Source organism: Sorex araneus, chromosome 2 (assembly GCF_027595985.1).
Source record: "Sorex araneus isolate mSorAra2 chromosome 2, mSorAra2.pri, whole genome shotgun sequence".
NCBI lineage: Eukaryota > Metazoa > Chordata > Mammalia > Eulipotyphla > Soricidae > Sorex > Sorex araneus.
The window spans coordinates 22128019-22153640 of NC_073303.1; positions in this window are offsets into that span (position 1 = coordinate 22128019).

The following is a 25622-nucleotide window of genomic DNA, read 5'->3' on the forward strand; positions in this document are numbered from 1 at the left end:
CAGAAAAAGCTGAGGTGTGGGAGGATTGGTTCTGTCTGAAGATGCTGAGAGCGTCTTTATGTCTCTCCCCTGATTTTTAGGGGTGCTGACAATCCTCTGTGCTCACTGGCTCTAGACACAGCTCTGGTCTCAATCTCTGTCTTCATGTGGTCTCCCCAACTTCCTTTCATTCACATCCTCTCATGCTCTGCTTCTGCATCCCGGATCTGTGTCGCTCTCTTTCCAAAGATGTCCCTTACCGGGTCAGGGCTCACCGCAGTGCAGTATGAACTCATTTTAATTAACTACATCTGCACCAAACCAGATCAGATATGAAGTTTCTGGGGAGAAATGGGTTTAGGGGAGCTACCGTTCAATCCTGTAGAAGGAGGCAATGGGGATACATGAAACTATCCCAAAATCCCAACTCATTTTATATGTGAATGAGCATTTCCATGTGCCTCAGCAATTCCATTCCTATGTGTAACCACAAAGTGAAAATATACCTATAAAACCAAGTTCCCAGAAGCGCACAGCAACATCGCAGCCTGATAGCCTAGTTCTCCCTCTTGGAGAACCTGGCAAGCTACTGAAAGTTTCCTACCCACAAGGGAGAGCCTGGCAAACTCCCTGTGGCATATTCACCTGCCAAATACAGTAACAATGATGGGACTCATTCCCCTGACCCTGAAGAGCCTCTAATGCGGCACCATTGGGAAGGATGTGTAAAGAGAGGCTGCTAAAATCTCAGGGCTAGGATAAATTAAGATGTTACTGGGCCCACTCGAGCAAATCGTCAATCAATGGGATGACAGAAAATACATACCTCTTGCAGAGCCCAGCAAGCTACGGAGAGTATCCCACCTGCATGGGCAGAGCCTGGCAAGCAACCCGTGGTGTATTCGGTATGCCAAAAACAGTAACGATAGGTCTCATTCCCCTGACCCTGAAAAAGCCTCCAATTGTTGGGAAAGATAAGTAAGAAGAGGCTGCTAAAATCTCAGAGCTGAGAGGAATAGAGATGTTACTAGTGCCCGCCCAAGTAAATTGACAAACAACGGGATAACAGTGATACAGTGATGTGAATGAGCAAGACCTCTGCCAGTGAAGTTATATAAAATACAGTGGCACTTTATCCATCGTTCCACTTGCCATGGTCTGTTACTCATGGGTACTTGCCTTCCCAAATGTTACATACAATAAAATTTATTGAAAGACAGACCATGTTCCCACCACTTTTATGACTGCATGGTGTTATAATTGTTTTATTTTACTATTTGTTGTAAATCTCTTACTATGCCTGCAATATAGATTAAACTGTGTAATGGGTGCTTAAAAAACTACTACTCATGGACATCTATTGGAGGTCCATGCATTAGAAGAACTACTGTCTGATGTGCTATTAGACTAAACTATTTCCCCACAATTTGCATTAGCTACATTAACTCATGTTTGGTCTTAAATGAATGGCATCCACTTTCCCACACTTCACCTACCAAGAACCTGCTCCTGCCTCCCCATATACTCAAATCAATTTTCCAGGAAAAGAAATGAGTCATTGTGGATGTGATAGACACTCTATGCAGATAACAGCGATGAATGGAATCTGAGTCCTGACCTCATGGATCTTGCATGGGCCCTGACCTCATGGAACTCTCATCCTATGGTATGATGGACTTGACATTATGAAGAGTGGACATGACAGTACTATTGATGAGTTCTATGATACTGTGTGTAGGAGACCCCTCCAAATCACTCTCCTATTCACAATTCATTAGGGAGATTCATAGAATGGACTCAGCTATTGCTACAATTTATAACCAACGCAACCCCAAAGAGAAAAGGTACATGGAGCTTCATCAGATGAAACCAGACCCAGGGCCGGAGAAATAGGACAGCGGGTAGGGCATTTGCCTTGCATATGGCCTACCCAGGTTCGATCCCCGGCATTCCATATGGTCCCCCAAGCACCACCAGGTGTAATTCCTAAGTGCAGAGCCAGGAGTAACCCCTGTGCATCGCCGGGTGTGACCCAAAAAGCAAAACAAATGTTTTAAATGTGTGATCTCTGGGGTAGCCCCAACAGAGCTGAGCAAGCACCACAGCTAAGCGTCTGAGCCTGAGACTAAGGGTGTGGAATCCTTAGCAAGCACCACCACACACACACACACAAAATGTAGTGTGTGAACACCCCACCTAGAAGTATATATGCCCTAGGAAGAACCATAAGGAAAACAGTAAAAAAACAGTAAGTAAAAAGGTGTGGGAGGACCACAACCTTTTGCACTTTTTTTATTTTTATGTTTTCTATTTGTTTAAAGTTCACAATAATTTATTACATTCGATATTCCAACACCAGTCCTACCACCATTATTTTGAATTTTCTCACTTTGCAAGAGAGAGAGAGAGAGAGAGAGAGAGAGAGAGAGCCAGACCCAAGCTTCCTAGACTCTCTTCCCTTTGATATATTCAAGATACTCTCCATCCCCCAGCCACCGGCTGTGAGCTTGTGTGTGTAGCATTGTCAACTAGTGGAGGCTGCAGAGATACATTTCCAGGGTAGCAGTAGGGTCTGCTCACACAGACAGACTCTTGCCATGCAGACCTGGGGCACACCCTGAACTTCCAGATTCCCAGAAGGAAAACAAGTTCCCAGCATGAACCACGTTGTTTGTAGAATCTTGGACCCATGAGCCACTCTCCTCTGGCGACAGGGGTGCTGTCTCAACATCACGGGGCTCAGACATCTCCCAAGAGCCACCCTGGCCAGCAGACCCTTTCAGGCCAGCCCCGTTTAGGCTTCCTAGTATTATAATTCATTGCGTAACCATTGCACCCTGTTTTCTCAATAATGCTGGCAAAACATTGTTAAACCTCACATCATAATTATACCTGGCATTTTTTGAAAAAACAAACCATGGAAAAAAATTTTTTTCCATGAAATCCATGATGGGGTAACAGTCCTGCATGCCCTGAGATTCAATAGGCCAGCAGGCTGCTTTGAGTGGGTATTAGAACTCATTCCTCTGAAGCCACATTCACCTCCTGAACAGATGCTGTGTTCTTGCCTGCACAGAGCAGCAGTCCAGGGAAGGTCTCTATGGGGTAGAAACAGAGCAGGTTTGAGTCCTGGGCTCCAGCCAGCATTACAGTTGATGAGTCAAGCTGAGAAGGCAGTTGGGAGAGGGAGGAGGTGCCGGCTCATTTCTGGGCATGATCACAGAGGGCAAGACTTACTGCATGCGTCTCCTGGGTCATCACTGGCAAGGGTGACTGGGGTTGTGCAAGGTAATCTTCACGATATGCAATCTTTGTAGCAAAGTGACACCGTTGCCAGGGTCTAAAGAGTAGATCCAAATGATGAGGTTGAGGTCTTGTGACATGACGGAGCCAGAACTTTAGAAAGGTTGGGGTAGGATTCGAGGGGACATGGGAGAACCCCATGGAAAGACCCTGACCCTGGATCAGTGTAACTGATGACCTGTCTGAAGTCAATCTGGTTGACGCCTTCAATCTCCTGCAGAGATTGCGACCAACAAACACATAAGGAGACAGACAAACATGCAATGACTTTCCAAGCATTGGGGGCAGCCCTAATTGAGCTCACAGACTGGCCATTTCTGAGTACAATATAGCTCCCCCTCTAGGTCTCCCATCCTGTGAGCCATTGTTTAAGTTGACAGACTTTTTTGTTTTTCTTTTTGGGTCACACCCAGCGATGCACAGGGGTTACTCCTGGCTCATGCACTCAGGAATTACTCCTGGCGGTGCTCGGGGGACCATATGGGATGCTGGGGGTCGAACCCGGGTCAGCCACGTGCAAGGCAAACACACTACCTGCTGTGCTATCGCTCCAGCCCTAAGTTGACAGACATTAAGGGTAGTTAATAAGACATAAAATCGCAACAGAAACAAGAGCATGGCTGAGCACTTCATTTAGCTGACCAGCAAGCAGGCTCCCTTGAAGTATAGAGTCCAGGCCTGACAATTTCCTGTTCTACTTTGCCTATGCTGCCCTCTACATCCAAAGACCATAAACTTTATTCCACTCTTTCCTGGCCACAGTTTTTCTTACCCTGTCATCTGTTCTGCTTTTCCCTGGACACTGTTTTTGCCTGCCAAATATATTCTGTAAGACCCAAACTGTTTTGCTCAGGGGATATCTCAGTCTTGGAGTTATTGTTGGGGGGGTGGTCTATGCGGCCTGGGGGCACCTTTGATTCAAACACAGGGTTCTAGGTGGGTCATGCTCCAAAAGTAACCCCTCTAAACTCTTTGGTTTATTTTTAATTATTTTTTGTTTTTTAATTTTTTTTGTTTTGTTTTTTTGCTTTTTTTGGGGGGGGGTCACACCCAGCAATGCACAGGGGTCACTCCTGGATCATGCACTCAGGAATCACCCCTGGAAGTGCTCAGGGGACCATAAGGGATGCTGGGCCTTGAACCCAGGTCGGCCCCGTGCAAGGCAAACGCCCTACCCACTGTGCTATCACTCCACCCCTCCTCTAAACTCTTTGATTCAAGAAACAAGATGCATGTTTTTGAGCTTCTGATTTTAAACTTAACAGAAGATGCATCATCGGGGGGTCAAGGAGATGGTACAAAGGACCGAGCACATGTCTTGCATGCAAAAGGCCCAAGTTTCATCCCTGAGCTTTGCATGCAGGAGCTCCCAGTTCCATCCCCAGCAACACTTGGACTCTCTCGAACCCCCAGGAGGAGCACTCAAACAGGAGTAGCCTCTGAGCACTGAAGGCTGTGGCCCCCAAACAGACAAGCAAACAAACAAAAGAACAAACCATGATCTCCAGGCTGCAACGTCATAAGTGATAATATCTAAAAGTCAGCGTCCAAGTAGGCTTCTCCGCGGGGCTGACTCCTGAAGGGAAGCAAGAGTCAACAGTGTTGAAATGGGATTAATCAGCACTCGAGGCAGCAAGGAGACTTCCAAGTCAGCATTAGGCAACTGTCAGGCATGAAAGAAATAGTAGATGGCTCACTAAGAAGCACTAAGAAATCAAGTTTGTGTTTGCATGTGGTTATGCACTCGTGAGTGAGTGAGTGAGTGAGTGAGTGAGTGAGTGAGTGAGTGAGTGAGTGAGTGTGTGTGTGTGTGTGTGTGTGTGCTTCTGGCAATAGAAAAATCTCTCTCACATACAAACACACAAAAAATACTTTCAGGTAGGACAGATTCTCTTTTAAGTAAGACTATCTTTCAGATTTCACCCCTCAGCGCTATTTTTAATTTACATAAAATAACCTGCCATAATGATTTTATTAAAACAGACAAAAAGACATCCATTTTTTTTAAAAAGTAGGTAGGGCAAAATGTCAAGATGAGAAGTAATAACATTTTTCACTTTATCATGAAAGCCTTGTTAGGTTAAACTTATTTTGGTAAGTATGAGGGTAACCCAAATACTCTCATACCCTCAAAAATGTGGAAGAATGCCTGGCGCCAAATTCAAGTTTTGCTTTCATAGTTAGCTCTGATAAGAGGCAAAATTTGTCTCTCAGTTAGTCACCAACTCCTGAGTGATGTCCATCCCCCCCAGAAACCCAGAGGAAGGACAATGGGTGGGTCTCTCTCCTCTGAGAAAACCGGCTGTGAGAAGAGACGTCACTGGAGCTGGAGCGATAGCACAGCGGGGAGGGCGTTTGCCTTGCACAAGGCCATCCCAGGTTTGATTCCCAGCATCCATATGGTCCCCCAGCACCGCCAGGAGTAATTCCTGAGTGCAGAGCCAGGAGTAACCCTTGTGCATGGTTGGGTGTGACCCAAAAAGCAAAAAAAGCAAAGAAAAAGCAAAAAAGAAAAAAAAGAAGAGATGTTGCCAAGAGGTTTCCAGAGCCCCCGTAACTAAGAAGAAAATACTCATGGAATGATAATAAGTCTCCGTGTATACTCTTGTTTTCTTGCAAACTTCCCCTGAGTTCATGACTAACAGCAATAAGTTACTAAGTAAGCCTGTGCAAGTTATTAAAGCCATTCTCTAAGTTTAGAAACTACCAGAGTTTCTTATGCAAGGTAATGAAAAGAGAAAGACTTAAGTCAAGAAACTTGGACTGGTTCCTTCCAATCAGCAACAGGAAACCACAGGGCCAAAAATTACTGGTGGGGGGGAGGGGAAGCGCCTCTCATAGAGCCTGGTGGAAGGGAGGGAAATATGGGGTGTGTGTGTGTGTGTGTGTGTGTAGAGAGAGAGAGAGAGAGGAGAAACTGGAGAAGGTAAGTGGATCCTGGTGAAGGGATTAGTGTTACAACATTGTATGCCTGAAACCCAGTCATGAGTAGACTTTGTAATGCACAGTGACCACATTTTTAAAAATGGTTTTCAAAAGAAACCTGGGCTAGCCACCAAATTCCATCCTATCCAAGTTCCCTGGCCTCAAATCTCAAATCTCTGAGTTTCTGATGCTCGTTTGTTGAATGGTAGGAAGTTGCTAAAAAAAAAAAAAAAAGTTAAGAGGCGTGTGACTCTGTGTGTGTGTGTGTGTGTATGTGTGTGTGTAAAACAAAAGTCCCCAGCAATAACTTTAGAATGAAAGCCTGATTGTTATTTAAAATGCAGAACTAGAAGGGCAAGTCCGATGTGTGCTTGGCAAGGGGAAAACCATTGTTTTCTCCCTTATCTGGGTTCAAAATAAGTGTCTGTGTGTTTCTTTCTAGCAGAGCAGACAACATGAATTGCTGGACATAGACATGTGTTCTGTTTCCATACAGGCCAGTGGCTTTGGGGGTCGGACAGATAGTACAGGAGGTAAGACACTTGCCTTGCACGCAGAGGACTGGTCTCGGTTCGATCCCTGGTACTGCTTCTGGTCCCTTGAGCCCCACCAGGATGGATCCCTGAGCACTTCTGGGTATGACCAAACAGCCAAAACATGGAGCCAGGCACACCTTATCAAAATCGTTCCCTTGCTTGATAAAACCACTCAGAAAGTATCATGCTAAGTGAAATGAGTCAGGAAGAGAGAGACATAGAATGACAGCACTCATTCCTGCAATATAAAATAACATAGTATGAGACTAACACCCCAGGTCAGTAGAGACAAGGGCCAGGAGGATTGCTCCAGGGCTGGACGCCTGTCTCTGGAGCTGGGGGAGAAGACAGCTGGGATAGAGAGGGGACCACTAAGTCGGTAATGGCTGGAGGGATGGCTCAGGATGGGAGATGTGTTCTGAAAGTAAACAAAGGACCCAACAGGCTGGCCTCTCAGTATCTGTACTGCAAACAAAAGTAGAGAAAGAGAAAGAAGGAAAGTGGCTGCCATAGAGCCAGGAGTTGGGGTGGAGGGGAGATGGTGGGAGGGATACTGGGGGCACTGGCTGTGGGAAAGCTACTCTGGAGGACCCATCATTGTCTGACTGAAACTCAGTCATGAAAGCCTTGTAACTGTATCTCACGGTGACTCAATAAAAAAAAAAGTTAAAAATAAATCCACTCAGAAATCTTGCTCCCCGTACTTCATTCACTGCAGATAAACTGCAGATAAGTTCTTCCCTGAAGCCACCTGAGTGGGCAGCTGGCAGGGCCGCACAGGGCTACAGAATGCTGGCCCAGGAGTTTCCTTTGCTGGCACAAAGGCAGCCAGCATATAACAACAACCACAGATGAGCCAGACTCCGGGGTACAGAAATGTTTCAGAGTCTATACATTGTTAACCTTGACCTCTGACACTAAAGCAAATGGCACAGCTAAAGCCCAATGGTGAGTGTGTTTCCTTTTTCTTTTCTTTCTTTCTTTTCTTCCTTCCTTCCTTCCTTCCCTTCTTTCTTTCTTTTCTTTCTTTCTCTTTCTTTCTTTCTTTTGTTGGAAGGTTTTTATTTGTTTATTTTAATTTTTTTATTGAATCACTGTGAGATAGACCTTCACTAAGCTCTTTCTTTCTTTCTTTTTTTTTTTTTTTTGCTTTTTGGGTCACACCCAGCGATGCTCAGGGGTCACTCCTGGCTTTTGCACTCAGGAATTACTCCTGGCGGTGCTTGGGGGACCATATGGGATGCTGGGGATCGAACCCGGGTCGGCCGCATGCAAGGCAAACGCCCTACCCGCTGTGCTATCGCTCCGGCCCTCACTAAGCTCTTTCTGATCAGGTTTCAGTTATACAGTGTTCCAACACCCATCCCCCTCCACCCGTGTCCATTTCCTAGCACCAGCGTCCCCGGTTTCCCCTCCCATCAACCCTCCGTCCCCTGACTAATATCCATGGTCAGAGGAAACAGGGGCTAGGGGGACTGATCAATGGTTGAAATCAACCACAAGTGTGTGCGAGGCAGAGGGTAGGCAAGATAGAGAACAGACCGATATAACAATAATAGCTGGGAATGATCACGGTGGACAAGAACTGAGCATTAACAGTAGGCAAAGGGATATTCCTGATAACCTTTCAGTATCTGTATTGTGAAGCACAATGGCCGAAAAGAGAGAGAGAGGGGAGAGAGTGGGGAGGAGAGAGAGAATGAGGAGAGAGGAGGGAGGGAGAGAGGGACGGAGAGAGGGGGAGAGAGAGAGAGGAGAGAGAGGGAGAGAGAGAGAGGGAGAGGGAGAGGGAGGGAGGGAGGGAGGGAGGGAGGGAGGGAGGGAGGGAGGGAGGGAGGGAGGGAGGGAGGGAGGGAGGGAGGGAGGGAGGGAGGGAGGGAGGGGGTGGCAGTTTTCTAATCAAACCAGTTTTACAAGGTGATTTGAGACCCAGGCCTGGAAGCTGAGCTTCAAACGAAATTCCTAAGAATTCTGTGACTCCTCAGAAAGAGACAGACATAGGAAGATTGCACTCATCTGTGGAGTATAGAATAACAGACTATAAGACTAACACCCAAGAATAGTAGAAATAAGTACCAGGAGGTTGTCTCCATGGCTTGGAGGCTGGTCTCTCATTCTGGGCAACTCAGAGAAGGGAACACCAAGTAAAATGTGATTGGAGGTCATGTGGGGGAAAGATGATGCGGGCCCAATATAGACTAGAGACTGAACACAATGGCCACTCAACACCTTTATTGCAAACCACAACACCTAATCAGAAAGAGAGAACAAAAGGGAATACCCTGCCATAGTGGCAGTGTGGGGTGGGGGGAGACAGGACTGGGGAGGTGGGGAGGGATGTTGGGTTTACTGGTGGTGGAGAATGGGCACTGGTGAAGGGATGGGTTATTAAACTTTGTAAGGGAGAAACATGAGCACAAAAATGTATAAATCTGTAACTGTACCCTCACATTGACTCACTAATTAAAAATAAACTATTAAATTAATAAAAAAAAAAAAAGAATTCTGTGACTCCTTTTATGTGCTCCCTTCCTTCTCTCTTTTGTTGCTCTTCCCATGTTGCCATGACCCCAAGGTCACACAGCTGGTGGCAATACTTATACCCTTGGCCTGGGTGCCTTTGCCTCTCTGGTGATAACGCTTGCTGGCGGTCACTGTGGGGTTCACACAAGCCAGTGTTCTCACACCTTCCCTGGCCAAGCTTGCTCATGCCCACCTAAGTGCCGGGGGCCCAGAGGGCAGAGCCTCCAGAACTGTGCTCTTGTGAGGGGCCACACTGGGGATCAAACTCATGGCCTTGGACTCGCAAGGCAGGACTTTCAACCACTGAGTCATTTCTCCAGGGGACCCCAGTGTTACTTTATTTAGATTTTTTTTTATTCTACTCAATTAGTCAGAGTCTGGGGCTTTGTTTTTGTTTTTGTTTTTGTTTCGCCGGGACTCAAACTCGGGCAAACACCTTTATCAACACAGAGTGGTCAAATCTCATATTTGTTTCAGTGGTCCGGTGGTCTCCCCTCTCACCTTGGCACCCCAAACTCCTTATCTTGGCCTGCAAGATCCTGCTGTCTCGCTTGCTTATCTTCCCCCCCCACCCCCAGGTTCTCACGCACCCCACCTGCTCACCCCAACCTGCTGGCTGTTACCCATGTTTTCACCTTCACCCTTTCCACAGATCCTGTGCCTCTGCTCTTTCTGAAAAGGCTAAAAAACCAATTATAAGGATCAGAGGAAGTAAGGTCATTGGAATTACAGTACCAGAAAGTGAATAAAGCAGAAATGTCAGGGGCGATTGAAAAAAGAGAAATCATAGAAGCCATAGCTAAATTATTCTGGGTTGGCCTGCTGCACTCTAATTATGACTCCTAATTATGATGTTTTTTAAAAGAAAGACAAAATAAGCCAAGAGTTTTAGATGAATTCTATACTCAAACAACAAGAAAAAAAATAGTCTTTAATGAATATAGGTATCAGTGCTGTGCTGGCCAAACTGGACAGCTATAAGCAAAAAAATGGACTCAGATCTCCACCTATTACCATGTACAAAAGTCAGATCAAAATGGATTAAAGACCTCAACATCAGACCAGAACCTATAAGGTACGTTGAAGACAAGGCCGGCAAAACCCTCCACGACATTGTAGCCAACGGTATCTTCAAGGCTGACACGCCACTGGCCAAGCAAGTGAAAACAGAGATAAATAAATGGGACTACCTTAAACTAAGAAGCTTCTGCACCTCCAAAGATACAGTGACCAAAGTACAAAGATAGCCTACAGTATGGGAAAGGATATTTACCCAATACCCATCCAATAAGGGGTTGATATCAAGGATATACAAGGCACTGGTTGAACTCCACAAGAAGAAAATTGCCAACCTGATCAAAAGATGGGGTGATGAAATGAACAGAAACTTCCCCAAAGAAGAAATCCGAATGGCTGAGAGGCACATGAGAAAATGCTCGACGTCACTAATCATCAGGGAGATGCATATCAAAACAACAATGATAGGGGCCAGAGCGATAGCACAGCGGGTAGGGTGTTTGCCTTGCACGCGGCCGACCCGGGTTCGATCCCCGGCATCCCATATGGTCCCCCAAGCACTGCCAGGAGTAATTCCTGAGTGCAAAGCCAGGAGTAACCCCTGAGCATTGCTGGGTGTGACCCAAAAAGCAAAAAAAAAAAAAAAAAACAATGATATACTATCTCACACCACAGAGACTGGCCCACATCCCAAAAAACAAAAGCAACCGGTGTTGGCGTGGATGTGGGGAGAAAGGGACTCTCCTTCAGTGCTGGTGGGAATGCCAACTGGTCCAGCTCTTTTGGAAAACAATATGGGCAATTCTCAAAAAATTGGAAATTGAGCTCCCATTTGACCCAGCAATACCACTCCTGGGAATATATCCCGGAGAGGCAAAAAATAGGTGTCAGTGCTCATCATGGATCAAGCTCTCAGGAGGGAAGAAACATTTGCTTCCCTCCAGCGTTCATTTTCCCTTTCTTTCACCTACTGACAACCACCCCACTCTGCTCCTTGTTGTTTCATTCTGCTTATTTATGTATATTCCCCCTCCTCTTCCCTTTTAGTTGGTGCAACTGTTTGTGGCTCATACTTGGTTGCAGTTCACCAGAGATGACGTACTTTATAGAGGCACCAGGGATCCTAAACAGTAGCTCTTGGAGAAACGATTCAGGGACGTGGGGTGCTGCAGGGAAGTGAACCCACGGGCCCCTCTGCCAAGCAAAATTTCCACCACAGAACTATCTTCCGGGGTGCCAGAGTGATAGCACAGTGGGTAGGGTTTTGCCTTGCATGCAGTCAACCCGGGTCAATCTCCAGCATCCCATAGGGTCCCCTGAGCAGCCCCAGGAGTGAGTCCTGTGTGCAGAGCCAGGAGTAACCCCTGAATACCACTGGGTGTGACCCAAAAAGCAAACAAATAAAATAAATAAGTAATCTTTGGGCCTCTCAACTTCTAATATGTTTGTTTGGTTTTGTTTTTGGATATCCCTGGCTCTTCTCATTGCTTCCTCCTGGAAGCCTTGGGAGATCAGATGGGGTGCCAGGGATTGAAACCAGATGGGCCACATGCAAGGCAAGAGATCTAGTGACTACACAATCATTTTAGCCCCTCAACTCCTATTTTCAATTGAATATAACTATTCCCCTTGCCCCAGATAACTACATATCCCTATCTTTGGCAGGCTAGGTTCCAGAAACTGCAACTATGTGTTGGCCAATGGGATGTAAGTGGAAAAGTGTGTTCAACTTCCAGGCCATGCTGTTAAAGGGAAGACGCAGACTCTCCCCTTCTCCTTCCGACTTAGAAATTTGGTGCACTTTCTGCAAAGTGCACTTTCTGCAAAAGTAGCAGCCATCAATAGGTATGCCAACACGGCGGGGTCACCATAGTCATTCAGTAGGAGTATACGAGTGAGAAAACATTTCACTGTTGCTTGTAGAGCCTTTGGGGGCCAGGGGCAGATGCTGAACTCACACCCTAAATAGTACACTAATTTGGTAGATCAGCAGAAAATAAATTTCATAAATAATCTTCAGTCACAGAATAGTAAGGTCTGAGGGCTATGTTGACTAGAACAGTATCCAGCACACTCCACAGTCCTACCTCAGCGAAGACTCCCTCCTGGGTTAGACCCCAAACCCTGATGCGTTTGCCGCCCTTGAACTAGATGCCTGTACCACCCTGCACCCCAGAGCAGCGGAGCAGGAGTCTCACATGCTCAGTTCCTATCAGCCTCACTGGAACACCTGTGACTGATGGGCAGCTCAGAGGTCCCTTACCTAACTGCAGGGGATTCTGGGAAAGCGAGTTTCTGGTCTTGCTCTTGGAGAGGTTAGAAGGTAACTGTGCAGCCCTGCATCTACACACCGCTGGACTCTAGGGATCAGCATTCATGATGGGGATAGCATGTTAGTCTGAATATGCTAACGCTGACACACACATCCTCTAAACCGGAGCCTAACCTATCAGGGGTGTAGCCCACTCACGTCACAGACCGGCCAGGCGTTCCCCAGGCCACGATTCTCCAGGGAGTCTGGAGATTATTTAGGCAGCAGGGGAAAAAAGATGCTTCACTCATGGCTGTGCTTGAGGAGAGATGCTGGCAGGCAGACGAGCCAAAGCCCACCAATCTGAACACTGTTGCAGCTGGAACACGACTTAGAGTTGAGAGTAAGAGGATGCAAGAGAGTACACAAAAGGTGCTGATAAGACACTGCCTACATCACTGCTCACCTTCAAGAAGCCATAGTGAATCCCTCAGCTTTGTTGAATACCCAGCATGCCGGGGTTGGGCTAGAGAGGGTTGGTGACTGACTGAAGCTCAGTGTTCTCATCAATGTGTTCTGTTTGGGGCCATACTCAGAGATCCTCAGGCTCCGTGCTCAAGGACCACTACTGGCTGGGTTCGGGGGACCATATGTGGTGCCAGAGATCAAACCTGGGTCAGCTGCATGCAAGACAAACACCTTCCCCACTGGACTATCTCCCCAGCTTCTGTCACCAATCTTAAAGTGACCACAATCCAATCTTAAAGTGACCACAATCCAACATCCAATTATCTGGAGGAATTGCATGTTATTCAACCATCCTTTGAGGGGGCTGGAGTGGTAGTACAGCTGGTAGGGCATTTGCCTTGTATGCAGCCGACCCAGGTTTGATTCCCAGCATCCCATACAGTCCCCTGAGCACCAGCAGGGGTAATTCCTGAGGGCAGAGCCAGGAGTAACCCCTGTGCACTGCAGGGTATGACCCCCAAAAGCCAATAAAATAAAATAAAACCAAACCAAAACCATCCTTTCATTTCCTCCCAACCACACCAGGAAGACTTTCCATGAGCTCAATGACTAACGGCCAGTGATTTACCAACCACTGCAAAGCACTAGCGCTTCATGCAGACCCCTTCAGAACAGGATTCCAAGAGCCTCGGGGCTGGTGAACACCTTGTGATGCTGAGTGAGAGCTTGGTGCCCCTGGGGGGAGAGGGCAGGGTAGGGGGCCTTATCACTTGCCCTACAGCAACTCTCTCTTTGTTGGTTGCTGAGTCCTGTTGAATAATCACTCAGCTGTGAGTCATAAGCTTCAAGGGCAAGTGAAAACAAGGCATTGACTTGAGGTCTTCAGGGAATGGCTCCAATTCAGGTGCAATGCTTTGCGTCCCAGTGCAGGAAGAGAAGCACAAAGCTTGTCCACAAGAGCGGCCTTCCATAAGTAAAAGAATAATATTAATTTCAAAAGGAGAAAACACAGGCAGAAGGGGAAAATGTCTGTATGTCGATTCTGCTCAAAACTCTTCTTGGGCCTGGAGAGATAGTCCAGGAGGTAAGTAACCTGCCTTGCCAGTTCTGGTACTGGCATCATATGATTCCCCAAGCATTTCCAGGGAACCCTCCTGAGCACAGAGCCCAGGAACAGACCCCAGGCACTGCTAGGTGTGCCCCCAAAACCAAGATAGATAGATAGATAGATAGATAGATAGATAGATAGATAGATAGATAGATAGAATGATAGATACATACATACATACATACATACATACATAGAATGATAGATACATACATACATACATACATAGAATGATAGATACATACATACATACATACATAGAATGATAGATAGATAGATAGATAGATAGATAGATAGATAGATAGATAGATAGATAGATAGGATGCTGTCTTCTTTTATTCACTGTCTTCTTTATTTATTTTCACAGTACCAGGCATAGATACCCGAGGTTTGTACATGCAAAACAGGAGCTCTTAGACCCTTGCAAAGATAGTCTTCTTAAGAGTAAGTTTCCGTAGCGTGGATCTGTCCTGTCAGAAGACTTGGCACCCTCTTTCCAAATTCCTGATTCCAATGTCCAGAGACTAGCTTGCTGAGGTGATATATGTGGAAACCATGTGAATGTTTCCACATGTATAAATGGACAAGCAATCAGGCATGGGATACGGGGTGCATGTGCTTACATATTGCCCTGACAATAGCCGTCGCTCTGTTTATGAACATTCCATTATTGATTTTAACTTCAGGATTTCTCAGTCACCTCTCTTCATTCTTTGTTTTAACCCAGGAATACTGAGGAAAGTGGTTTCCAGAGTTCTGTGAGTCTCTGAGTCACATACCTGTGAGTTCTTCTAACTGATTTTTATATAACCCAAAAAATGTGATCAGGGATACCTCAATGCAGGTTGATAGTCACTACTACGAAAGACAACCTGAGCCTCGGATGAGCTTCTGTAGTGGCCAGTGGTCAGTGTTGGAGCTGAACTGCAGGGCCACACCCCAGTGGGGTGTGGAGCTAGAGAGGTGATTGTGGCATGGAAAACAATCCCCGCACTTCAGTGTCAGAAGTGTTGAGAGTTTAATAATTCAGAAAGGAGAGAGTCTTTTCTTGGAGAGTTCATAGAGCACTTTATTAAATAATAGGGATGAATTACAGGCCAGCACTGTCCAATAGAAAAGAGCTAAAATGTGAACCTTTTACATTTCACTTTGCTAGTGGGTATGTTTTAACAGTAAAAAGAAATGCATGGAATTAATTTCAAAAATATACTTGGGGGGGTGGAAAAATAATACAGTGGGTACTCCCTTTCCTTAAGCAGTACGGACTCAGGTTCAATCCCCAACATCCCATACGGTCCCTTGAGCACCACCAGGAGTAACTCCTGAGTGCAGAGCCAGGAGAAATCCCTGAGAATCTCCTGGTGTGGCCAAAACACAAACAAAAAACAACAACAAAATATCCATGTACACTTTTACTTAAGATATGCAAAATTATCATTCTGATAATTAGTAGTGTTTAAAAATGCACAAAGAGGCCAGAGAGACAGCTCTGGGCTCTGAGAAGCTTATTTGACTTCTGGCACCTACAGCTCTGAATGGTCTCTGGAGAGCCACAGGAAGGGCGACCCCTGAAGTAAACAGTCCCCAACTACCACTGGGTATGGTCTCAAAAGCCAATCGATCTATTCATCAATAAATAAGTAAAATTTTTAATGCATGATGTGCTTTATTTTTTTTCTTGTGCACTGTCTTCAAAGTCCTCATGTGTTTTATGTTTCCAATTCATTTTAGTTAGTTTAGTCAATGCACATATAAAGTGCTCAATACACTGCTTTGAGTTTTTAAAAAAATTAACAATTGTTCATGGCAGTTCATGTATCTTGGTGCCTCCCTTTTTACAACTTTGCAACTTCTCTCTATTATAATATATATGTATATATATATATGTTTTATATATAGCACAGCGAGTAGGGCGTTTGCCTTGCACGCGGCCAACCCGGGTTCAATTCCCAGCATCCCATATGGTCCCCTGAGCACCGCCAGGAGTAATTCCTGAGTATAGAGCCAGGAGTAACTCCTGTGCATCACCAGGTGTGACCCAAAAAGAAAAAAAAAAATTAAACCACTAAAAAGTTTCTGTAACATGATATATGTGGACATGATGTTTTCCCTTTTTGTAAATAACCACTCAAATATCTTAATATATGTACCTTTGATTAATAGTAATATACTATATTATACATAATGCCATATATCATACAGTATATACAATACATAAAATTTTATACAATATATACATAACATACAAGGCTATATATAATGTATATAATGTATATATTATATAAAATACAATAATACAATAATAGATTATGTGTCATATTATATATAAGTTATTCATAACAAATCGAGATGTGGTGGACAATACCCACTTCATCACTGTTTGTGATAGTTTTGGGGCCACATTTAGAGCAGGGCTCACTCCTGGCTCTACTCTCAGGGATCACTCCTGGCAAGGCTCAGGGACTATACACAATGCCAGGGAGTGAACCTGGGTAGACCGTGTGCAAGGCAAGCACCCAACCATTGTACTAAATCTCCAGCACCTCCTTTTCACTTTCGAATGAGCTGTATACCCAGAGTCACTTTTTTTTTCTGTTGTCTTTTTGCTGTGCCAGAGAATGAACCCAGAGCCTCATATATATACATACACACTCATATATATATACACACACATATATATACACACATATATGTATATATATATATATGCAAGGTATGAGCTCTACCACTGAACTGACTCTGTGAGAAGTTTACCTTTTTCTGAACCTTCAAACGACAGTCATTTTCAGCATGCTCCAGTGGCATTATTGATCTTTCGGTCCGTAAGGTGTAATAAAGTATCATCTTAATCTTTCACTTTTCTATGACCCCAATTGTTTTTTATTACTTTTGGTGCTGGGTGTTGAACCCAGAGCTTCTCCCATGCCGGGCAGATGCTGTTACACTGAGCCATAACACTAACCCCCGTTATCATCGTCTCTCCCATCACCATAAATTCATGTAACTATTTCCCTCCAATTACTTTTTCTCTCCCTCTCCTTTTGGAGCCCAGTATTTCTATTCTGATGCCTTAGCAGCTAACCTCTCCCTACCAGTGTCAGAACGTTAGGCCACAGAAAGTAACTGACACAAAAATCCACATATCCCTGCTATAAGTTAGAGGCAGAGACAAAGAGATTGGACCTCCAAATAAGAGGTTTGTGGATAGATTATCCCCATCCACGCATGGTGAGCCACCTCCCTTCAATATTATCAAGATTGGGGGAAAGCTGTATGGGCTATTAAAATTAATTTTACTGTGAGGGAAAAAAAATTAAGAAACAAAGATATAGAACCCAGGATCAAAGAAAACAAGCCAGAGAGGGAAAACATCTTTATCATGATTTCTCTATAAAATAATTAAATAAAAATATTGATTCTATAAAATAAAAATTCTAAAACAGGAGTCAGTGTGACAGTATACCAGGTAGGGTGCTTGACTTGGATGCAACTGACCCAGGTTCCATCCAGACGCCCCACATAGTACCCTGAGCCCCACCAGGAATGATCCCCAAGTGCAGAGCCAGGAGTAAGCCCTGTGCTCAGCCAAGTGAGACCCTCCCCACCAAAAAAGGCCTAAAAAGAAGATGAAAGCCTGAGAAATAGTACCGGGGTAAGGCTTTTGATCCCCAAGCACCACGAGGGGTGATCCAGGAGCACAGAGCTAGGGGTAGTCCGTGAGCACAGCCAGATTTGACCCAAACCCTTCCCGCCACTGCCAAAAAAAAAAAAAATGGATGATGATGTATTTCAGTGGTAGAGTTCTTGCCATACATATATGAAGTTCTGAGTTCAATCTCCGGCACCACAAAATAAATAATAAAATGCAAGATGATTTTCTCATGTGATATGTTCTCTGAAATACCAGTGCCACTAGCAGTTGTATGGAATTAACATTAAGGCAACTTAAAGGAAAATATGAAACATAAAGTTACACTATGGAAAGACAGATCGACCATTTGAACTAAACACATCAAAGGCAGAAAGACTATCACAAGGATCTTTTGTCTATCACAACTATCTTTTGTCTGAAACGTGTCTTTGCAAGCAATCTCTTGTGCCACAAGCAATTCCGAACTACCACACAGTTGGTGTAACCAACTCAAGAGAGTAATCAACAGCTAAGACCAAAACTAAAAGGATATATAAGCCCCACGGCCAGCAATCATGCCTTTCACTCTCCACTCCCAGGTCAGGAGAGATCACTGAGCACAAAGCCTGGAGTAAGATCCAAGCACCACCCAGTGCAGCCCCAAAACAAACAAAAGAATGTCATTAAGACTACATAAACATATGTAAGCAGGAGAGACTGCTGCCCAAGTCTCCTGTCACTAGATTCCAAAAAGACCAAGAAGATAAACTAAGAATGCAGAGGTGGGGGTTAAGAGGGAGGGGTATTGGAGGCTGGGGAGTGGGAGGTGGGTACACAAGTGATGGGTGTATTGTTGGAATTATAATATGCATGAGGAACTATTACTCATAGTACTGTAAACTACGGAGTCTCAGTGAACAACTTTTTAAATAAACAAATAAATTTTATTTATTTACTTATTTTTTGCAGAGGCATCCCTAGGACATACTCTGACACCCAGGGAAGCTCAGAACCTTAAACTCTGCTCTAGTAATACCTCCTGGGCCCCAGAAAAACATTTTTTTTATTGTGTTGGGAAGTGCCAAATACCATGAAAAGTCTTGTGCTTCTGCCAACATCCGAGAGAGATGGTCTCTGCTTGGGAGCATGAGAAGGATTTGAGCTAAAATGCTTGGGAAATAAAGAGACTAATTAATTCTCTTATTAAATACTTCATCTCAGAGAGCATACATCTACGGATTCTTGTCTAACCCAGTAGTGTCTCCCAGTAGACCAAACATTCAAGTTATCTCTTCTCTTTGCATAGAATTCATTTGTTTGGGAAATTTAAAAAGTAGAGCATTGTTCACAACTGCTGCACATGGTTCAAAGCAGTGTTTTTGCAGTACTGAACCAGGCAAGTGCAGACATATGCTTATGTATGTGTATATATATATATATATATATGTACATATATATGTGTATATATATATGTACATGTATATATATGTACATATAAGATACAACACGTGAAACTGATTCTAGGTCTTCACATTGGCAGAAATGTGAACATTAAATCCTAAAACTTGGATTGGAATGACATGTGAAAGCACTTGCCTTGCATACAATACAGCTGACCCAAGTTTGATCCCTGGTACCTTATATGATCCCCTGAGCACCGCCTAGAGTGATCCCTGAGCTCAGAGCCAGGAATAGCCCTAGGCACTGCTGGGTGTGACCCAAACAAACAAACAAACAAAAAACAAAACTGTAAATAGTAGCACTGTAGCACTGTCTCCATTGTGAGACTTGTTGTTACTGTGTTGGGCATATGGAATACGCCACAGGTAGCTTGCCAGGCTCTGCTGGGCGGGCGGATACTCTCGGTAGCTTGCCGGGCTCTCCGAGAGGGACAGAGGAATCGAACCCGGGTCGGCCACGTGCAAGGCAAACGCCCTACCCTCTGTGCTATGCTCCAGCCCATAATAAATAAATAAATAAATGTCCCAGATTGCAAGCATGGGCTGGAGTGATGGCACAGCAGGTAGGGCGTTTTTGCCTTGCTCGTGGCCAGCCCAGGTTCGATTCCTCTGTCTCTCTCAGAGAGCCCAGCAAGCTACCGAGAGTATCCGCCCGCCTGGCAAAGCCTGGCAAGCTACCCATGGCGTATTCGATATGCCAAAAACAGTAACAACAAGTCTCACATTGGAGACATTATTGGTGCCCGCTCGAGCAAATCGATGAGCAATGGGATGACAGTGCTATTGCAAGCATGAGGCCAGGAGCTTGATCCCTAGTGCTGTCCACAGGCTCCAACTAAAATTCTGGCAGTTCTGCTGCCAGTGATCCCTTGAGCCACAAGCAATGTCCAACTACAACACAGTCAGGTGTATCCAACTAATGGGTGCAATCCCCAGCTAAAAGGATAAAACTAAAAGGATATGTAAGTTTCACAGTCAGCAATGATCCCTCCCACCCTCCACTCCCAGGTCAGGAGTGGTCTCTGAGCACAAAGCCAGGAATAAGACCGGAGTGTTGCCCCCAAATAAATGAAAGAATGACCTTCCGGCTCTATTAGCATATATGATACATTTAAATGATAATTTGAAGAGGAAGAATGCACCCACATGTGTTGAGGCTCTGTTTCTGGCTCTGTGCTCAGGACTGACCCTGAGTGCTGAGGGAACCCTAGAAGGGACCAAGGATTGAACCAGGTCAGCTGTGTGCAAGGCCAACCCCCTCCTATGTCTCTGACCACTAAAATGGCAACTTTAGCTTTGATTTATACTTCTATTTTGTTAATCATAATTATTTTGTCCTTGAGTAGAGGAATTTCAATATTCTAGGACAATATAAAATACTAAAATGATTCAAGTTAAAGCTTCTCAAATTTACTTTGATTTTGATGTGAATTGTTCAACTTTTGTTTAGTCTGAGCACAATTTGTTTTTAATCCTTTAGGCTAGTCTCTCAGGAAAATATTATGTAAAAATTCTTCATCATATCAACATGATTAGCATAATTTTGCTAGAAAAGAGAGAAAATTTAATTTCATAGAGCAAATAAAAATATAAGAGCAAGGAAAGTCTTTAGTTTAGTGCTCATCTAAATATCGCTGGCCCGTGAACAGAACACTTAGATGTGCCTAATGATAATTACATTCATTGACTTTAATGCTTTGCCAGATTTGAGTCATTTAAAAATCATATAAGGCCATAAAAAAATCAAGGCACTTACCCTTCCTCTCTATTTTGTCTGTAAGTATATGAAAAAATATTTTTCAAGTAAGGACAGAAAAGTTGTTTTTCTTAGGTTCATTGACTGGAGTGCCATAAAGGAGACTGAAGAAAACAGATTTATAAGAGAAAAACAAACAGAAGTTTATTCATATGTACGTGACACATACTCAGGGGAGAACTCAAGTGAGCAATGCAAAGGCGTAGCTAGAACGCAGGTTCTTGGAGTTTTTATTGAAGAACTATCATTTAGTATAGAAGCAACAAGATGAAAGGAAAGTTTGAATTTCTAGGGGTAGCCAGCCATGGAAAGCACATACACCAAATTACCAAAAGGCAGTAAAGGAGGGACTGATGTCAGGGGAGATGGGTCTGAACTGGGTTTGTTGGTTCTGCTGATGCTATCTCTGGGTCCTGGAGGTTCTCCTCTGGTTCTAGCCTCTTGGGTGTGAAGTTGGCCCCAAGAAATGAGGAAAATGATGGATTGGAGAGATAGTACAGCGAGTGCTGGACACAGAGTGGGGCAGGAGCGACTGCATCATGTCTGGTTCCTGCTTCACGTTTTGTTTTACTTAAACCTTTTTGTTTTTCTAAAAACGCGCTTCTCCCCACCCTGGCCATCTGCAAGGAAGGACAACTGGGCTGAAAACTCGGCCTTGGCAAATAGTTTCATAACCGCTACCCACTGTCTATAGAAGCCACCCAGACACAAGCAGGGTGGGTCGCTGCCAGAACATTCTGGAAACATGTCTAGATCACCTATCTGTAACTGCTTGTTTGTACTATTTGAAAGTATGTTTTCTTCTGAATTATGAAACTTGCCTTTTCAGTTATGTTTTTGTTAAAATTCATAAGTGCAGGCTTATGATATAAGCACCGACTATAAAATGTGTAGCTTTTCCCTTGTTCGGGGTCTTGCTTGGGACTCCGTTCTTAGAAGCTTGACCCCAGCTAGCTGGCTTAATAAACTCTGCTTGTGTATTACATTACTGGCTGAACTCTTTGTGTGGGTTTGGAGAGAGGGAAATTATCGACACGAGATCTTCTGACGTCCCGTGGAATCCAGTCGGTAACAGCTCTAATCCAGCGGTCGTCTCTGAATCGTATTACATGACCGGCCCATCTGATTTTTGATGCCTTGGCAAACAAGACAGCATCCCTGATTTTTGACCGTCGACGGAGGTCAGAACTCCAGATTCCTTCTCTCACTTGAGTGAGACATGATATTCCCAGCATAGCTCTTTCGATTCCTCTTTGGGATACCCGAATAGCATTCTCATCCTGTTTGCATAGGGCCCAGGTCTCCGAGGCATACGTTAGTGCAGGAAGAATGGTGGAATCGAAAAGATGTGCTCGGAGTCAGAGATCCTTTGTCCTCTTAACCACTTCTTCAATGCTCTTGAAGGCTTTACAGATTCATGTCCTGCTTATAAGCTAATGGGGAGAGAGTGGGCAACTTCATTGCTATCTTCTTAATTGTCTTCAGCTCAAAATATTCCTTCCACCAAAGCAGCCTATTCTGTCATCGCTGTTCCTGCTGGGCCTGGTGACCAGAGAGTCACGGTGAGCATTACAGATGAGAGGCATGCTTGGCAAGGAATAAGACACCTGCAAGACAGCATCGGGTCTTTCCCTCCAAAGAGTAAGACACACACAACGCTGCTCTTTGTTCGGGTTTTCACAACCTTTCTTGGACGATGCATCACAACTGGGAATGTGACCCAGGCCTGGGAACGCCTACCTTATCATGCGGATACCTCCGGCAGCTTCCTGACAGTTATTGTTGCTGAGTTGATATAAGTTTTCATCCGTTGGTGTTACTGATGAGAACAGAAATATGCTGAGACATTGGCGTGGGGGTGGAGGTGGGGGTGGGGGTGGGGGTGAGGGGGCCACAGGGGCTTGTGTCCCCATTACAGTTGCCCGACAGTCTTGGGCTTGTATCTCTGGCTTCCTGCACCTGGGTCTGTAGCTGGGCACAAAGAACCCCCTAGACAGTTTTTTTTTCCTGTTTCCTTTTTAAATTTTATTCTTTTTTTATTTTTATTGAATCACGGTGATATAGACCCTTACAGAGATGTTCATGATTAGGTTTCACTTTTATATAGTGTTCCAACACCCATCCCTCCTCCAGTGTACATTTCCCAGTGCCAATGTCCCCAGTTTTCCTCCTGCCACCTCCTTCACTTCCCCTCCCCAGCCAGCCTCTATGCAGGCACTTCTCTCTCTCTCTCTCTCTCTCTCTCTCTCTCTCTCTCTCTCTCTCTCTCTCTCTCTCTCTCTCTCTTTCTCTCTCTCTCTCTATCTCTTTCTCTCTCTCTCTCTGCATCATTATTTGCAACACAGATACTGAAAGGTTCTCATATGTATCCCTTTTCCTACTTTTAACACTCAGTTCTTGTCCAGTGTGATCATTTCCAATTATTATTGTCATTGTCATACTGGCTACACAGTGTTATTTTGTAAATGCACCACCACTTAGCAAAAAAAAAAAAATGGAGGTGAAGCACTCCAATAGTCATCACAAGGAATGAGGATAGACTGCGTTTTATTTAATTGTCTCTAAGTTGACTTGAAACTCATAAATATTTGGATATACGGGGCTGTAGAGATAGTTCAGGGGTTAAGGTGCTTGCTTTGCAAGCAACACACCCTGGTTCAAGTCCCTGGCATCTTGTATGGTCCCCTGGGTACCACCGGGGATCACACCTAAGCACAGAGCCAGGAGTAGTCCCTGAGCACAGCCAGGTGTAGCCTCAACTTTCCCACATAGATATTTGGATATATGGGTATTGGGTCTCTGTTTGTCCTCATGTTCTGTGATCCCTACAAATGTCAGAAGTAATATGATTGCTTAGAAGAACAAGGGACAGAGCTAGTATAGAAAAAAAAATCTAAGTCTTCCCAAGGAAGAAAAGTTTGAGAAAGTGAATACAAAAGAATAAAAAATTTAAAAGGGCTGAAATCATTCAAAAGACTAGACAAAGGATCCAGTACATGCAGAGTAGTTGCTGCGGTCAAATTCAGAAGAAAAAAAAATAGTATCCAAAAATATAGGAAAGGATGATTAAAACAATGACAACAAAAGAGAATCTGTATACTGAAGACAAGTTCTTGAAAGCTAAGGAGAATCATACAGAATGAACACATAAGGAGGAGATACTGTTTAATGTCTTAGATGGTAAAATCCACTTTTGGTGTCTTAAGTGGCAAAATCCATTTTTGGGGTGCAGAGAAAAAATAAATCTGCTGAGGTTTAAGGCAGTAGTGAGATTGTCAGCTATGAAGACCTCTGCAGAACCTGTCCACTTCTACTCCAGCCCCAAAGGTCTCAGCATGAGAAGCCCAGAGGCACAAGGAGAAACTGGAGAGGGGGTGGGGGGAGGGGTGAAGGACCCAGCCTCAAAGAGACCATCTCTATGACAGATGCTAAGTCTTTGTTCTGGTATTTCCTCTCACCTTGCATCTGCCGCAGAGACAACCATCCCAAGCTCAAAAGTTCAAGTATGCATTTACCATTTGGATGGGAATGATACAAAATTACTATGTGCCAGCTGAAGCAAATACTTTGTTACTTTAGTATGTTGCTTTAATGTCGCTGTTTTTCCCCCTATGGAGAATAGCTCAACAGTTGAAATGTTATATAAATTGGGACCTCATTGGTTGGGGGGAGGGAGCTAGGGGGCACAATTAACTGGAATATGCTCCATTAGGTTTTTTTTTCCTTTATTTATGGTGCTGGGGATCAAACCAAGGATTCTGTGTTCTGTGAGGGCGCCACGGCCCAGTGCTAACTGGGATTGCCTTCATGCTGGGCTGCTTTACTCCAGCCTGATTCTCATCTCGACTCTGAATAACCTCCTCTTCTGCTAAACTTGCAGTGACTCATTTCACAGCAGAAATCATTTCAGTTTCTGTCTGACATCACCTTGATGAGGTCCAGTGGTAATTAGGCCGTCTCCCTCCCGACATGCTTTCAGTGAGTGTCAGGTATGGTTGGAGGCATCTTTCATTTCCACACTCAAGGCTGTTCTCAAATGCCGTGATGACTGGAGACCTGCCACAGTCCTTCAGATGAGAAGCCCAGCAGAGAGGAGAAGGATCCCACCACTTGTTAGATACCAGCCCAACAGTGGGCCCACCATTATCTGCCTTGCTAAAAAGATGGAGGCAAACATTGGCCCAATGTTTTTATTCTCTCTGCTCCAGCATAACAGGACATGGCCATGAAACCAAGTCTCCAGGCCGAGACCCCTCACTGTCATGGCACTGTGTCTTCCTCAGGACATGCCTACTGTGGGTTCACATACTCGCAAGGGTGGGTGTTGGTGTGTTTTGCATATTCCATCTCCACCAAGCCTCAGCCTTCCTTTGAGGGTGATTGCACAAAACAGGCTCAGAGTTAGGGCTAAGTCACCAGCACGGTCCATTCTTTACTTTGGGGCCAGCACTCGTCCCATCCCAACTGACTGCATGCCCAGAAGGAATTCCATGGAGAGTTCCACGGTGGGAGATGCCCGGGGGAACACCCTTCTTTGCCCTTCAGACCTACCTAGCCCTATGGCTGAGTTTCCCATTTCTGAAGACTTCTTCCTAGGTCAATCCCAGTCTACAATTTGTTTTGGAACCAAAGAATGCAGAGAAGTTGTAGGTAGCCCACAAAGTC